General features: G+C 39.5%; 1 protein-coding gene across 1 annotated transcript in view; it reads right to left on the reverse strand.

The window, feature by feature from the left end:
- The window catches only part of epha6 (eph receptor A6), a 754,868-nt gene that overhangs the window by 581,470 nt on the left and 157,731 nt on the right, over positions 1-15,667 (reverse strand). The window lies entirely within an intron of this gene.

The following is a 15,667-nucleotide window of genomic DNA, read 5'->3' on the forward strand; positions in this document are numbered from 1 at the left end:
ACAGATCCATGTGATAAGCCTTGTCAAACTGCAGTTTGGGGGCAGAGGAGAGGCAGAGAGAAGGGGAAGGGAGAGAATATGGGATGGTGAGAAGGGGTAAAGAGGATGGCAAATATGGCCAAGCAGTTATTTTGTGACGTGGAAAACATTACGGGGAATAATAAGTTATTTGAATAGGTTGGCAGGAGAGTATGAATTTACAAATCAGAGAACTTCAGAATAGATACTGTAGATATATACAGTAACTATTGGGACAATACAGCCCTCTTGCGTGTGGTTAGTCAATTATTTGAGCTTCTTTAGCAAGGTTCGATTTTGCTTTTAAAATTTGGGGAAATTTTGAGATATACAGCAGGAAATGAAGTTGAGCAGATTAAAAATAGTTATCTTGTGCATACTTTCAGTCACATTGGCTGTTCTTAACTGAGCAGTTTTGCTACACAGTTTGTGTTATCACACAGTCCACTTTAATTTCAACAACAAAGATGATGCAGTATTACTCTCAACAATAACATTTTCAACATATATTTTGTGTTACCAGAGAACAAATTGTTAATATTTTATTTGAATTTACTTTCACATTGTTGCAATATTTTTCTTTGCTTGCCTGGAGATTATACAGTGTAACCTGAAGCCCCTAAATACTGGAACAGATACTGGTGCCAAACCAGTCCTTATATGCCAATACTACTAAGTACCTTTCTGGTAATTAAATCCTTGATACACTGGACACTCATATCTGCTAGAGCCACAGGCAAATAAAGCAGACCACAGGTGCAGAAGCAAAAGAGGCTTTTTTACAGATTCCCAAGGATTTTTTGACAGACCTAATTAAAACTATAGTCTGATTTTAACAGACTCTGCTACACATTTAATTAGCAAAGTTACTTTACCTGCACTAAAACAACCCAATTGACTTTAATTTTCTGAACTGAAAATGAAACAAAGGACATTCACTCAAAGTCTGGGCAAATACATGGTAGGTATTAGTGACATAAGGAGTGAATCTGCAGGCTCCACAGGAAAATCTGAGGCTACATTTGGCATAGATTCTACCCCTATCAATACCACACATTCACAGCAGATTATTTGACCAAAATGGCAAATGATTTTCTAATATTCATTGCAATCCAATGTTTCAGAATTCTGACAGCACACTTAATGAGCCACAGATATTTATCTTGGAGCAGTGCAATCTGTTCACCTAATATTGGAAACTGTTAACGGTATATCATGTATTTTGAAAAATTAGAACATCCTGGAAACAATCAAGTTCGCCCGCATCTGCGGGAAGAAAATTTTTTCAATTTTTCAAAGGGGTGACTTAGTCTTTATCCCCACAGTTCCTGCCTGAACCAATGAACATTTCTGGGATTTTCTATTTCTGCTGATAGTGGAAATATGAAACTAAGTTTTGCTTCAGATTTTATAGATATTTTGATTTCCATGCCACTGGAAGAAAAGTGATCTTCGAAGGAGAAATTTCTCCTTAATTTTAACAATGCAATTTAGTAATGTGTCAGTGAGGTCAAGGTGGAAGAGCATAAAATTTTACATGATCCATATGCTAGACTTGGAAAATATATTATAAGAATAATTATCTGACATTTTACACTCTAGCTTAAGAATTTCAATGAAACTACAGCTATCCATTTCAGCCTCTGACATTTCATTCTATTAATTGGTGTGCTCAGATTGAAGCTGCTATTGAGGAGACTCGACATCTAGCTTGTCACAGCAACTATGTTTTCTCCATCTTCATCTTATACCTGAATCTTTCAGATTTTTCTCTTTACTCCTCAGCCATCAGAATCTTGAACCAAATCTTGTAACCGCTGTCAATTGATTTTGCATACTTTGACCTTGGTTGCTTTCCCTTCTGAATTACTCATGCATGTCACTTGCTCTAGAACTTTGCAGTCTAAATGCTTTCTCACTCTCATACACTGAAACCATCCTTCACTGACTCCTGGAACATTAGCTCATTTATTTCAAAAATATCTTTATGTTCCTCTTTCAATCTATCCACGTCCTCATTAAACACAGCTTTGAATACTTTATTCAGCCGCATGTTAATTTCACACATTCCAATCACTTTATTAATTCTATTGTCTTGTCTTCATTTTGTTTTCTTCCAAAAGCATTTAGCACCATACTTCTCTCAGGAAAGCTGTACAGGAAACCAATTGCCATCTGCTGTATTTCTGTTCTTTTGCAAAAAGTTCTAAAAACCCACATTCTGTATACTTTCAGACTACTCTCCTTTGAAATTTCCTTTTCTCCCCCAGAAGTTCCTGTTATTCCTGGAAAAGAAACCAAGTAATTTGTAGTCACGTATTGCAGTTGTAAGCAGGCAGACAGAAATTTCCAGATATATAATTTGGTGTCCAGTCTTTTTTTTATCCTAGTGATATAATTTAATACTTCAAGCAAGTATATCAAAGTAAGGTAAAGAAAACTTGTCACTAAGAACACTGGATTGGATCCTATTTACTTATTGACATCATTACTGGGATGGTGAAATCAAAGCACCAAGGCTGGCATCTTGAGTGAGTGTGGATTGTGAGGCCTCAGGACTGAGAGATATCCTGGGGGGAAGGAGGGGAAGTAGATTGGGTTTCACTTTGAAACTCACTCAGTAATGAAAATTTTTCTAGACCCATTTTTCTAAAAAGATAGCAATCAATGTTCAGTTTTGGCTGCCTCATTATAAAAAATGGATGTGGAAGCTTTAGCAAGGGTGCAGAGGAGATTTACCCGGATTATGTCTGGATTAGAAAGCTAGGGCTTTTCTCTTTGGAGAGAAGGAAGATGAAAGGTGACTTGATAGAGGTGTACAAGATGATAAGAAGCATAGATTGAGCGGATAGCCAAAGACTTTTTAACAGAGTGGAAATGACAAATACAAAGGGGCATAACTTTAAGGTGTTGGGAAGAAAATGTGGTGGGGGGGAGGGATATTAAAGGTATATCTTTTTTATACACAGAGAGTGGTAGGTGCATGGAAATGTCAGTATTTGCATAATAGAAAACCTTACCATTTCATCAGGCACATTTTATTGGAACCAAATTTAGAACTGTATTCTGTCCATATCAGATACATTTGCAGTTAATTCTCATTTATGAAATACCAACAAATTCCAAAACTACTTCTACTACCAGGTTCACTTGGTGCATAATCTGGATTACATTTGTTGACAAATAGTGTAACAATGCACTCAAAAATAGCAAATAAATTAAAATGTAGTACAGTGTAAAAGGACTGGTTTAATTAGAAGGATTTAGAAGGAGTGGATTGGGACAATTTGTTTTATGGGAAGGATGTAAGAAAGAAATGGAGGTCATTTAAAGGCGAAATTTTGAGGGTACAGGATCTTTATGTTCCTGTTAGGTTGAAAGGAAAGGTTAAAAGTTTGAGAGAGCCATGGTTTTCAAGGGATATTGGAAACTTGGTTCGGAAAAAGAGAGGGATCTACAATAAATACAGGCAGCCTGGAGTAAATGAGGTGCTCGAGGGATATTAAGAATGTAAAAAGAATCTTAAGAAAGAAATTAGAAAAGCTAAAAGAAGCTATGAGGCTGCTTTGGCAAGTAAGGTGAAAATGAATCCAAAGGGTTTCTACAGTTATATTAATAGCAATAGGACAGTGAGGGATAAAATTGGTCCCTTAGAGAATCAGACTGGACGGCTATGTGCGGAGCCAAAAGAGATGGGGGAGATTTTGAACAATTTCTTTTCTTCGGTATTCACTAGGGAGAAGGATATTGAATTGTGTAAGGTAAGGGAAACAAGAAGAGTAGTTATGGAAAGTATGATGATTAAAGAAGAGGAATTACTGACGCTTTTAAGGAATATAAAAGTGGATAAGTCTCCGGGTCCAGACAAGATATTCCCTAGGACCTTGAGGGAAGTTAGTGTGGAAATAACAGGGGCTCTGACAGAAATATTTCAAATGTCATTAGAAACGGGGATGGTGCCGGAGTATTGGCATATTGCTCATGTTGTTCCACTGTTTAAAAAGGGTTCTAAGAGTAAATCTAGCAATTATCAGCCTGTGAGATTGACGTCAGTGGTGGGTAAATTGATGGAAAGTATTCTTAGAGATGGTATGTATAATTATCTGGATAGACAAGGTCTGATTAGGAACAGTCAGCATGGATTTGTGCGTGGAAGGTCATGTTTGACAAATCTCACTGAATTTTTTGATGAGGTTACTAGGAAAGTTGATGAGGGTAAAGCGGTGGATATTGTCTATATGGACTTCAGTAAGGCCTTTGACAAGGTTCCACACAGAAGATTAGTTAGGAAGGTTCAATCGTTAGGTATTAATATCGAAGCAGTGAAATGGATTTAGCAGTGGCTGGATGGGAGAGAGCAGAGAGTAATGGTGGATAACTGTGTGTCAGATTGAACAACGGTGTCTAGTGGTGTGCCTCAGGGATCCGTACTGGGTCCAACGTCATTTGTCATATATATTAATTATCTGGATGGGGTGGTAAATTGGATTAGTAAGTATGCAGATGATACTAAGATAGGTGGAGTTGTGGATAATGAAGTAGGTTTTCAGAGCTTGCAGAGCAATTTAGGCCAATTAGAAGAGTGGGCTGAAAGATGGCAGATAGAGTTTAATGCTGATAAATGTGAGGTGCTACATTTTGGTAGGACTAATCAAAATAGGATATACATGGTAAGTGGTAGGGCATTGAAGAATGCAGTAGAACAGAGGGATCTAGGAATAATGGTGCATAGTTCCCTGAAGGTGGAATCTCATGTGGATAGGCTGGTGAAGAAAACTTTTGGTATGCTGGCTTTTATTAATCAGAGGATTGAGTATAGGAGTTGGGATGTAATGTTGAAATTGTATAGGGCATTGGTAAGGCCAAATTTGGAGTATTGTGTACAGGTCTGGTCTCCAAATTATAGGAAAGATGTCAATAAAATTGAGAGAGTACAGAGGAGATTTACGAGAATGTTGCCTGGGTTTCATCTCCTAAGTTACAGAGAAAGGTTGAACAAGTTGGGTCTTTATTCTTTGGAGAATAGAAGGTTGAGGGGGGACTTGATAGAGGTATTTAAAATTATGAGGGGGATAGATAGAGTTGACATGGATAGGCTTTTTCCATTGAGAGTGGGGGAGATTCAAACAAGAGGACATGAGTTGAGAGTTAAAGGGAAAAAGTTTAGGGGTAACATGAGGGGGAGCTTCTTTACTTAGAGAGCGGTAGATGTGTGGAATGAGCTTCCAGCAGAATTGGTTGATGCAGGTTCGATGTTGTCATTTAATGTTAAAATGGATAGATATATGGACAGGAAAGGAATGGAGGGTTATGGGCTGAGTGCAGGTCAGTGGGACTAGGTGAGAGTAAGAGTTCAGCACGGACTAGAAGGGCCGAGATGGCCTGTTTCCGTGCTGTAATTGCTATATGTTATATGGTTACTTAATGCTTTGATGTGTGCAGGACATTTATGCCTATAACTTGGATAATGTTATGCAATTTTTCCAGAGCAACCCAATCCAAAGGCAATCAGTTCTGGTTAAAACTGTGTCAGTTGTGGAGATAAACTTAGCATTTAAAACCTCAAATCCGACCTTTTCCTCATGTCAGACTCATATTTAACAATGTCAACCATTGTGTAAGGGGTATTTGTAAACCAATTGCAATAGAAGTTGGAGCTCCTAGTTTCAGGTAACAACTTCAACAAATTGCAGAAAAACTATTTCCACATATTGACATAAAAGACAGATGTTAGCCAAATTTAATTTTGGCAAAGTTATAAAGGGACAGATATCAGAAATGTATTTTAGACCATAAGACCATAAGATAAAGGAGCAGAAGTCGGCCATTCGGCCCATCGAGTCTGCTCCGCCATTTTATCAAGAGCTGATCCATTCTCCCATTATTTTGCTTGCTACTGCTCTGTTATTTCCATTATTTTTAGAATTAGCAATTTCATGGAGCAAGAACACAAAGAAAAGCAAAAGTGTGCCATCTTGATGTTAGACCATTCAGAAAACCATGTCATTATTGCCCAATCCATCTATAGCTTCATTAGTATCCAAAGATCTACAGACTTTGTATTGAATTCAGCACAACCCTCTAACTAAAGATATTACTGCTCATCTCACTCCAAGATAACCAAACCTTCATTACACATCTGAAACCCTGGAGAGGAAATGTGGGTAACATTTCAACTATTTATTAAATGTATCCGAAAGTTGCAAACTGCTTATGTTTCTTGTGCACTGAATGATGTGCCAATACATTTAATGGTAGAGCAAGCAATAAGGCCAGTTATAAAACAAAATCTGCATTAATGAATATACAATAAAGCAAATACACTTTTTAGTAAATGTCAATATTTCAAGGCTATGTAAGATTGACATCAACAAATTATCATTGCCAAAAAAAGCATAGTTATAACTAGCAACACACATAAAAGTTGCTGGTGAACGCAGCAGGCCAGACAGCATCTCTAAGAAGAGGTACAATCGACGTTTCGGGCCGAGACCCTTCCTCAGGACTAACTGAAGGAAGAGCTAGTGAGAGATTTGAAAGTGGGAGGGGGAGGGGGAGATCCAAAATGATAGGAGAAGACAGGAGGGGGAGGGATGGAGCCAAGAGCTGGACAGGTGATTGGCAAAGGGATATGAGAGGATCATGGGACAGGAGGCCTAGGGAGAAAGAAAAGGAGGAGGGGGGAAAACCCAGAGGATGGGCAAGGGGTATAGTGAGAGGGACAGAGGGAGAAAAAGGAAAGAGAGGAAAAGAATGTGTGCATATAAAGAAATAAATAACGGATGGGGTACAAGGGGGAGGTGGGGCATTAACAGAAGTTAGAGAAGTCAATGTTCATGCCATCAGGTTAGAGGCTACCCAGACGGAACATAAGGTGTTGTTCCTCCAACCTGAGTGTGGCTTCATCTTAACAGTAGAGGAGGCCGTGGATAGACATATCAGAATGAGAATGGGACGTGGAATTAAAATGTGTGGCCATGTGTGGACCCTGCTTTCTCTGGTGGACAGAGTGTAGGTGTTCAGCGAAACGATCTCCCAGTCTGCGTCGAGTCTCGCCAATATATAGAAGGCCACATCGGGAGCACCAGACGCAGTATGTCACCCCAGCCAACTCACAGGTGAAGTGTCGCCTCACCTGGAAGGACTGTCTGAGGCCCTGAATGGTAGTGAGGGAGGAAGTGTAAGGGCATGTGTAGCACTTGTTCCACTTACAAGGATAAGTGCCAGGAGGGAGATTGGTGGAGAGGGATCGGAGGGAAGAATGGACAAGGGAGTCGCGTAGGGAGCGATCCCTGCGGAAAGCAGAGAAGAGGGGAGGGAAAGATGTGCTTAGTGGTGGGATCTCACTGGAGGTGGCGGAAGTTACGGAGAATTATATGTTGGACCTGGAGGCTGGTGGAGTGGCAGGTGAGGACAAGGGGAACCCTATTCCTAGTGGGGTGGCGGGAGGATGGAGTGAGAGCAGATGTGCGTGAAATGGGGGAGGCAGAGACAGGGTGAGAAGAGGAATAGTCCAGATTGCTGTGAGAGTCAGTAGGCTTCTGGTAGACGACAGTAGATAAGCTGTGCCGAGCTCTCACAGCTATCTGGACTATTCCTCTTCTCACCCTGTCTCTTGCAAAAATGCCATCCCCTTCTCGCAATTCCTCCGTCTCTGCCACATCTGTTCTCAGAAAGCGGAACAAGTGCTACACATGCCCTTACACTTCCTCCCTCACTACCATTCAGGGCCCTAGACAGTCCTTCCAGGTGAGGCGACACTTCACCTGTGAGTCGGCCGGGGTGATATACTGCGTCCGGTGCTCCCGATGTGGCCTTTTATATATTGGCAAGACCCGACGCAGACTGGGCAATCGTTTCGCTGAACACCTACGCTCTGTCCGCCAGAGAAAGCAGGATCTCCCAGTGGCCACACATTTTAATTCCACGTCCCATTCCCATTCTTATATGTCTATCCACGGCCTCCTCTACTGTAAAGATGAAGCCACACTCAGGTTGGAGGAACAACACCTTATATTCCGTCTGGGTAGCCTCCAACCTAATGGCATGAACACTGACTTCTCAAACTTCCGCTAATGCCCCACCTCCCCCTCGTACCCCATCCGTTATTTATTTATTTATATACACACATTCTTTTTCTCTTTCTCCTTTTTCTCCCTCTGTCCCTCTCACTATACCCCTTGCCCATCCTCTGGGCTTCCCTCCTCCCCCTTTTCTTTCTCCCTAGGCCTCCTGTCCCATGATCCTCTCATATCCCTTTTGCCAATCACCTGTCCAGCTCTTGGCTCCATCCCTCCCCCTCCTGTCTTCTCCTATCATTTTGGATCTTCCCCTTCCCCTCCCACTTTCAAATCTCTTACTAGCTCTTCTTTCAGTTAGTCCTGACGAAGGGTCTTGGCCCGAAACGTTGACTGTACCTCTTCCTAGAGATGCTGCCTGGCCTGCTGCGTTCACCAGCAACTTTTATATGTGTTGCTTGAAATTCCAGCATCTGCAGATTTCCTCGTGTTTGCATAGTTATAACTATTTTTGCTGAAATTAGTTAGCACTCTACTTTAAGGACGGTATTGTAAATCTTTTTTAACATAGATTTCTATTCTCAGTTAATACAAATTTCAGCTCATTTAAGTCTTGATTGCCAATCTTTCTCTAGTTCTCTGGTGATTTCTTAAAAATAAATGAGTGACAAAGCCCCACTGCTAAATTGAAAAAATAATATTATACTAGCTGCAGATGACCAGCTTTTGACCTGAAATTTGAAGCGAGAGGTCCAAAACCTGAGGATCATTGATGGGTCATGCAACAGCTAATGAATTTGCCTATTGCACTACACTACAAATTTAGATCATTCACATCGAGATAAAATGCACCTGCAAATAACTATTTCTTTTGGAAAGACAACTTTTCAAGCATTGACTGCCTGTGACTTAGTATGTCAGTAAAACCTAATCATGCAAAGAAAGCAGGATTTTCAGGATATTTCGCAGTTTTGAAAGCCCGGGAAAAAGCTACAAATAGCAATGGATCGCTGAGATAAACTTCAGGACTTCTGCAATGACTTACACATGTGCACAAATATCAAAGTTATCATCAATTTCATAGACTAATGACACAAAATGGAAAATTTTCTACCCTCATCATCACTTATAGACTCCATTCAAAAGTGAGATACACTGACATACAGCAGATTTGATACTTTTGAAGTACAGTTCTGTTCAGAATAACTTATGAGATGAAAATAGACAAAATGTGATCCATGTGGTGTTTACTTTCATACCTCTGTCCTATAATTCTTTCATTTATTTAAAAATAGGTATTGCTATTTTCATTTCATGCCCGTCCACACTCTGTGAAAGACAGGCATTGCCTGAAGTCAATATAGCAACAAGGAGAAATATCAGTATTTTAAAAGCAAATCAAGCAGTTAAAAGATTGATGTGATTTCAAAGGCTCTCATTACAAAAGGAAAAAGGTGATTTAGAAATACCAACCACATATGATGGCTTGCTGTACTTTAATATATAGACTAATATAATTGAAATTGACTGCATATTGACTTCGGCATATAACTGCATGTATTTTAAGATTTAAATATTTTTCACTTCTTGTTCTTAAAATCTTTTTATATTTCTACTAACACAATCATCTACTGCTGCTTTGAGGTCATTGTTTTACTAAATTGCTTAACTTAAATCAAATTTGCAATACGTTACAAGTTCAGAACAAAATCACAAATGCTTTATTTGTTCTCATTTATAACTTACATTGGGTTCAATATGGATATACTTTTTAAGATATTTTTACTGTGGTTCAAATTTATGGGGGTCAAAGTTTTAAGACCAATACCTATCAACATTAAATGATTATCACTTGGAAAATTGAGGTTAAAAGCCTGTTCTAATCCAAAGTCAGTTCTCAATTATAAAACCTTACATTTTTTCCTGAATAGAATTCCTAACATTTTAAGTCACAATGAAAATTCAAGTTAACTAGACTATTATAAAATAGCTGAAAACAGAATATGTTTATGCCCTGACCAGTTATCTGCTTTTCATTAATGCTACATTTGCCTTAATTGTTCTTTCATTCATCTAACAGAAACATATGCATTAATGGAGTAAACATACAAATACACATTTACAGAGCCTATAAAAGTATTCACCCTCGTCAGAAGGTTTCATGTTTTATTGTTTTACGACATTAAATCACAATGGAAGTAATTTGGCTTTTTTGACACTGATCAACAGAAAAGACTCTTTTGTGTAATTGATTGCATAATTACTCACCCCCCTCAAGCCAGTATTTAGTAGACACACCTTTGGTAGCAATTACAGCCTTGACTCTGTGTGGATAGGTCTCTATCAGCTTTGCACATTTGGACATTGAAGTTTTTCCCCATTCTTCTTTACAAAGCTCTGTTAGAGTTCATAGGGATTGTGAGTGAACAGCCTTTTTCAAGTCTAGTCAGAAATTCTCAATTGGATTGAGAGTTGAACTCTGACTTGGCCACTCCAAGACATTAACTTTTAAGCGATTCTTGTGTAACTTTGGTTTGATGCTTGTGGTTATAGTCTTGTTGGAAAACAAATCTTCTCCCAAGTCGTAGATCGCTTGCAGACTACATCAGGTTTTCCTCCAGGATTTCCCTGTATTTTGCTGCAGTTTATTCTACCCTCTACCTTCACAAGCCTTTCAGGGCGTGTTTTAGTGAAGCATCCCCACAGTATGATGCAACCACCACCATGCTTCACGGTAGGGATGGAACAATTTTGATGATGTGCTGTGTTTGGCTGATGCCAAACATAGCGTTTAGCCTGATGGCCAAAAATCTCAATTTTGGCTTCATCAGACTGTAGAACCTTCTTCCAGCTGACTTTGGAGATTCCCACATGCCTTCTGGCAAACTCTCGCCAAGATTTCATTGAGTTTTTTTTTGAACAGTGGCTTTCTCTTTATCATTCTCCCATAAAGCTGAGACTGGTGAAGCACCCGGGCTACAGTTGTTGTATGCGCAGTCTCTCCCATCTCAGCCACTGAAGCTTGTAACTTCTCCAGAGTTATCATAGGTCTCTTGGTGGCCTCCCTCACTAGTCCCCTTCTTGCATGGTCACTCAGTTTTTGAGGACCGCCTGCTCTAGGCAAACTTACAGCTGTGTTATACTCTTTCCTTTACCAAACTTCACTCCAACGGATATTCAGTGACTTCAGAATTTTCTTGTATCCATCTCCTGACTTGTGCTTTTCAATAATCTTTCTGCAGAGTTGCTTGGAGTGTTCTTTTGTTTTCATGGTGTAGTTTTTGCTAGGACACTGACTCACCAGTCATTGGACCTTCCAGATACAGTCGAAATACGTTGACTACACAGTGATCTCCGTTTAACCAATTATGTGACCTCTGAAACCAATTGGCTGCACCTGTGATGATTTGGTGTGTCATATTAAAGGGGGAGAATACTTATGCAATCAGTTATTTTGTGTTTTATGTTTGTTTAATAATTTAGATCACTTTGTAGAGATTTGCTTTCACTTTTACATGAAAGAGTCTTTTTTCTGTTGATCAGTGTCAAAAATAAACAAATTAAATCCATTGAGATTCAATATTGTAAAACAATAAAACATGAAAACTTCTGGGGGGGGTGAATACTTTTTATTGGCACTGTATATTACTCGTTTCTGATCTTGGGCAAAAAAATTCCATTCAAAAACAGTATAGGTTGAGTACCCCTTATCCGAACTTCCAAAATCTGAAATCCTCCGAAATATAATTTTTTTAGTGCCAATATGACATCACAAATGGAAAATTCCACGGGATGCTGGAAAGGATCCCAGGTGATGCGCAGTTCTCTGCAGACCACATCGAGTTCTGAGAAGTGACTTCACATGTGTAATGAACAGAAGTTAACGAAAAATAGAAAAACACTGCATAAAGTGAAAAATGTAAATCCTGATCATGATTCGACAGTGTCGAAGTGAACATATGCTGCTTAACAGTATGCTGATCATGAAGCAAGCAACGATCTGTCACGATGAACTGAAAATTGACGGTAATGGTGAATATTCAGCAGGCTGGCTGCAGAAATTTAAGAAAAGGCATTGCATTAAATTTTTGAAGTGTCAGCTGATCATGAACGTCTAGCACCAGAGCAAGTCTACAATGCTGATTGTTTTTTTCATATCTTACATAAAACCTAAAAGAGAGTAACATACAAATACGAGAGGTGATTGATAGGTCCGTGGCCTAACGTAGAAGGAGATGAGTTATACAGCTCTTGTTACATGCACACGCAGGTCAACTCTTTGAGTGATTATGCAGAAAGTTTGAAGTTAACAACTCTTCTCCTTCTACCTTAGGCCACAAACTTATCAATCACCCCTGATGCGCTATTAATTGATGAGTTATTAACTTCAGACTTTCTGCAGTGGAGTCTCCTGCCTGATGGTAGAAAGTCAGAGGATGATGGATGGATGGATGGGATCCTTAATAATACTAAGGTCCCTTCATATGATGAGCTCTTAATAAATGTCCCTGATGGATGGTAGGGAGATACTACGATCCTCTCAGCTGTTCTCATGGTCCATTGTGGGGATTTCTGGTCCGGTGCTCAGCAGTTCCCATACCAGATGGAGATGCAACTTGTCAGGACACTCTCAAAGGTACTGCTGTAAAATACAGTTAAAATGGGGGAGGGGAGCCTTGTTTTCCTCAATCTCTTCAGGAAATGGATATGCTACTGTGTCTTCTTGTTCAGAGAGGTGATATCAAGGGACCAGGTGAGGTAATCTGTGATGTGAATTCCCAGGAACTTGGTGCCCTTAACTCTCTCTAGGGAGGAGCCATGTATTCGCAGAGGGGGATGGTTTATCTGCACCTTCCTGAAGTCCACAATGATGAACAAATGCAGGACAAAAACTGCTCACTGGTAGCACATAAATTCCATCTGACATGATGGAGATCCCAAGCTATGTCATTATATATTCCAAAATTCAAAACACTTCCGGCCCCAAGCATTTCAGAAAAGGGGTACTTAACCTGTAACAAACTTCTTCAAACTAAACATAAGATGTTGCTTAGCATCGTGGTGCAACTGGCAGAGTTAGTGTCTCACTGCTCCAGTGATCAGGGTTTGATATCTGTCATCCAGTGCTGTTTATGTGGAGTTTGCACATTCTCCCTGTAATTATGTGGATTTCATCCTGGTACTCCAGTTACTTCGCACATCTCAAAAATGTGTGGGCTGGTAGGTTGATTGGTCCCATTAACCTGCACCTGCACCTGCCTGGACTGTAGATGTGTGGTAGAATCTGAGAAGAGTTGATGGCAATGTGGGAAGAATAAAACTGGATTAAGATGGTATTGTTGTGGGTGAGTGCTTTGTGACTGGTTCAGATTTGGTGGGCTGAAGGACTTGTTTCTGCTTTATAATTTATTTCAGCTCTTCCTCATTAAGTTTATCCTGTTCATCTCATTAGAAAATTATTTCCATATGCTCATTGCAATGGCAATTCTTATAAATAATGCACAATCACACACTGCCTGCATTATTATTCTCAAATGCCAAGAGAACAATAGTTCCACCCACCTGACTCTGCCATCCGACACTAAGACACCCTCCACCTTTGTTCCGTCCACAACAACAGGCAGGATTTCCTAGTAGCCACCAATTTTTATTCTACTTCCCATTCCCATTCTAACACAGTGGTCCATGGCTTCCTCTACTGCTGCGATTAAGCCACTGTCAGCTTGGAGGAGCAATACCTAATATTCCATCTGGGTAGCCTCCAACCTGGCATAATAAACATCAATTTCTCTAACTTCTGGTAATTGCTCACCCATCTCTTTCTTTTTCCATTCCCTATCCTGACTCTCCTCTTACCTAATCTCTTCTCTGCACCTGCACATCACCTCTCTCTGGTACCCCTCTTCCTTCCCTTTCTCCCATGGTCCACCGTCCTCTCTTATCAGATTTCTTCTTCTTCATCCCTTTACCTTTTTCACCTATCACCTTCCAGTTTTTCACTTCATCCTTCCCTCCCCCAACCACCTACCTTCCAGCTTCATGTGTCACCTGCCAGGTTGTACTACTTCTCCCACACACCACCTTATTCTGACTTCTTCACCCTTCCTTTCCAGTCCTGATGATGGATATCGGCCCAAAATGTCGACTGTCAATTATCCTCCAGAAATGTTGCCTGACCTGCTCAGTTCCTCCCACATTTTGTGTCTATTACCCACTACCTAAATTGCAAAAATAAATCAATATCATACACCCATATAAATTATTTCCCGAAGCCTCAACCACAAGTTACCTTATAGGAAGGAGATAGGAAGGAGATTTCTTCTGAAATAATCTACCAAAATAATAAACCATTACTATTTGCTAAAACTAGTTATTTTGAAATTACACTTTAAAAAAATCTCTTTCCAAGAGTTTAAAAAGGAAATGATGAATTTTAAACTTTAAATAGAAGGGTGAAAATAAGAAATAAACCTGACATTTCTTAGTAACCTATTTCTAACTATTAGCCAAACACTGAAACTTTCAAATGTGATCAATAGCACCTTAACTATTTCAGAGAATTTCTTTAAGTTGGTGTTTTAAGCTCTACGTTAATGTTTGAAGCAAATAAGCATCTATCTTGAAAATACACAATAACAAAATAATATGAATACAAGTGAAATATCCGATGGTATACATTCGAATTTGCAACAAAATTTTCAGCAATTACCCTAAGAACTGCCAGCCCATTCTGGCATCTGGTGCGAATGCATTAGTTCCAAACTTGGTAGCCCACCTTTGCTGACAATTTTATAGTAGTGTTCCACTGTTTGTGCCTGCTGCGGCAACATGAACTTGCTGAAGTACCCAACCCTTATACTGGGTTTTGTGCTACCCAAATCTATGATTGGATAATCATGAATTTTGGGTATGTTATGTTTGCCAGGGAACTTCTTCAAATCTTCATTGTATGCTACAATATGTGGCGCCCTATTGGATTCACACTTAGAGAGTCATAGAACTATACGGTACAAAAATTGACCTTTCAGCCCATCTTATTCCTGCTTACATTTTTGCTCATGAGAGATATTATACACACAATATGGACAAAAGTTGAAATTTCCAGTTCTTAGCTTTATTCAAGGTTTTAGTTGCAAAGATAAATTTCAAGCCCTTGTTACTTGCAGAAAGCTGACAAATTGTGCAGATTTTAAAATTAATATCAATTTAATGACTTGAAACATTATTTTATTTGAAATTGTCATCATTGTAATTTTTAGTTACCTGAATGCTAGGAATATTAAAAATATGAAAAGGTTGAAAGCTTTTGCAGACGGTACACCTAAGGTATAGTATATTTAATCATTGATGGTGGATGGTAGTGGTGATGGTGGGGAGTGGGGAGGTGGCGTACAGCAAAGTTTTAAGGTAATGATGCTCCCTTTGCACCTACTGCTCTCCTCCTCTTGGTCATGGGGTTGGAAGGCAATTGTAGTATAGTCTTAGTGAATAACTGCTGTGCATTTTATATGTGGTTCACACTGCAGCCAATGTATAGAGGGAGTGGACACAGAGTATGATGAATCAGGGTGCCAAAGATGCTGCTTTGTTCTGGATGGTGTCCAAATTACTAAGAGTCGCTGGAACTGGAC

Source organism: Mobula hypostoma, chromosome 6 (assembly GCF_963921235.1).
Source record: "Mobula hypostoma chromosome 6, sMobHyp1.1, whole genome shotgun sequence".
In the NCBI taxonomy this organism is placed as follows: domain Eukaryota; kingdom Metazoa; phylum Chordata; class Chondrichthyes; order Myliobatiformes; family Myliobatidae; genus Mobula; species Mobula hypostoma.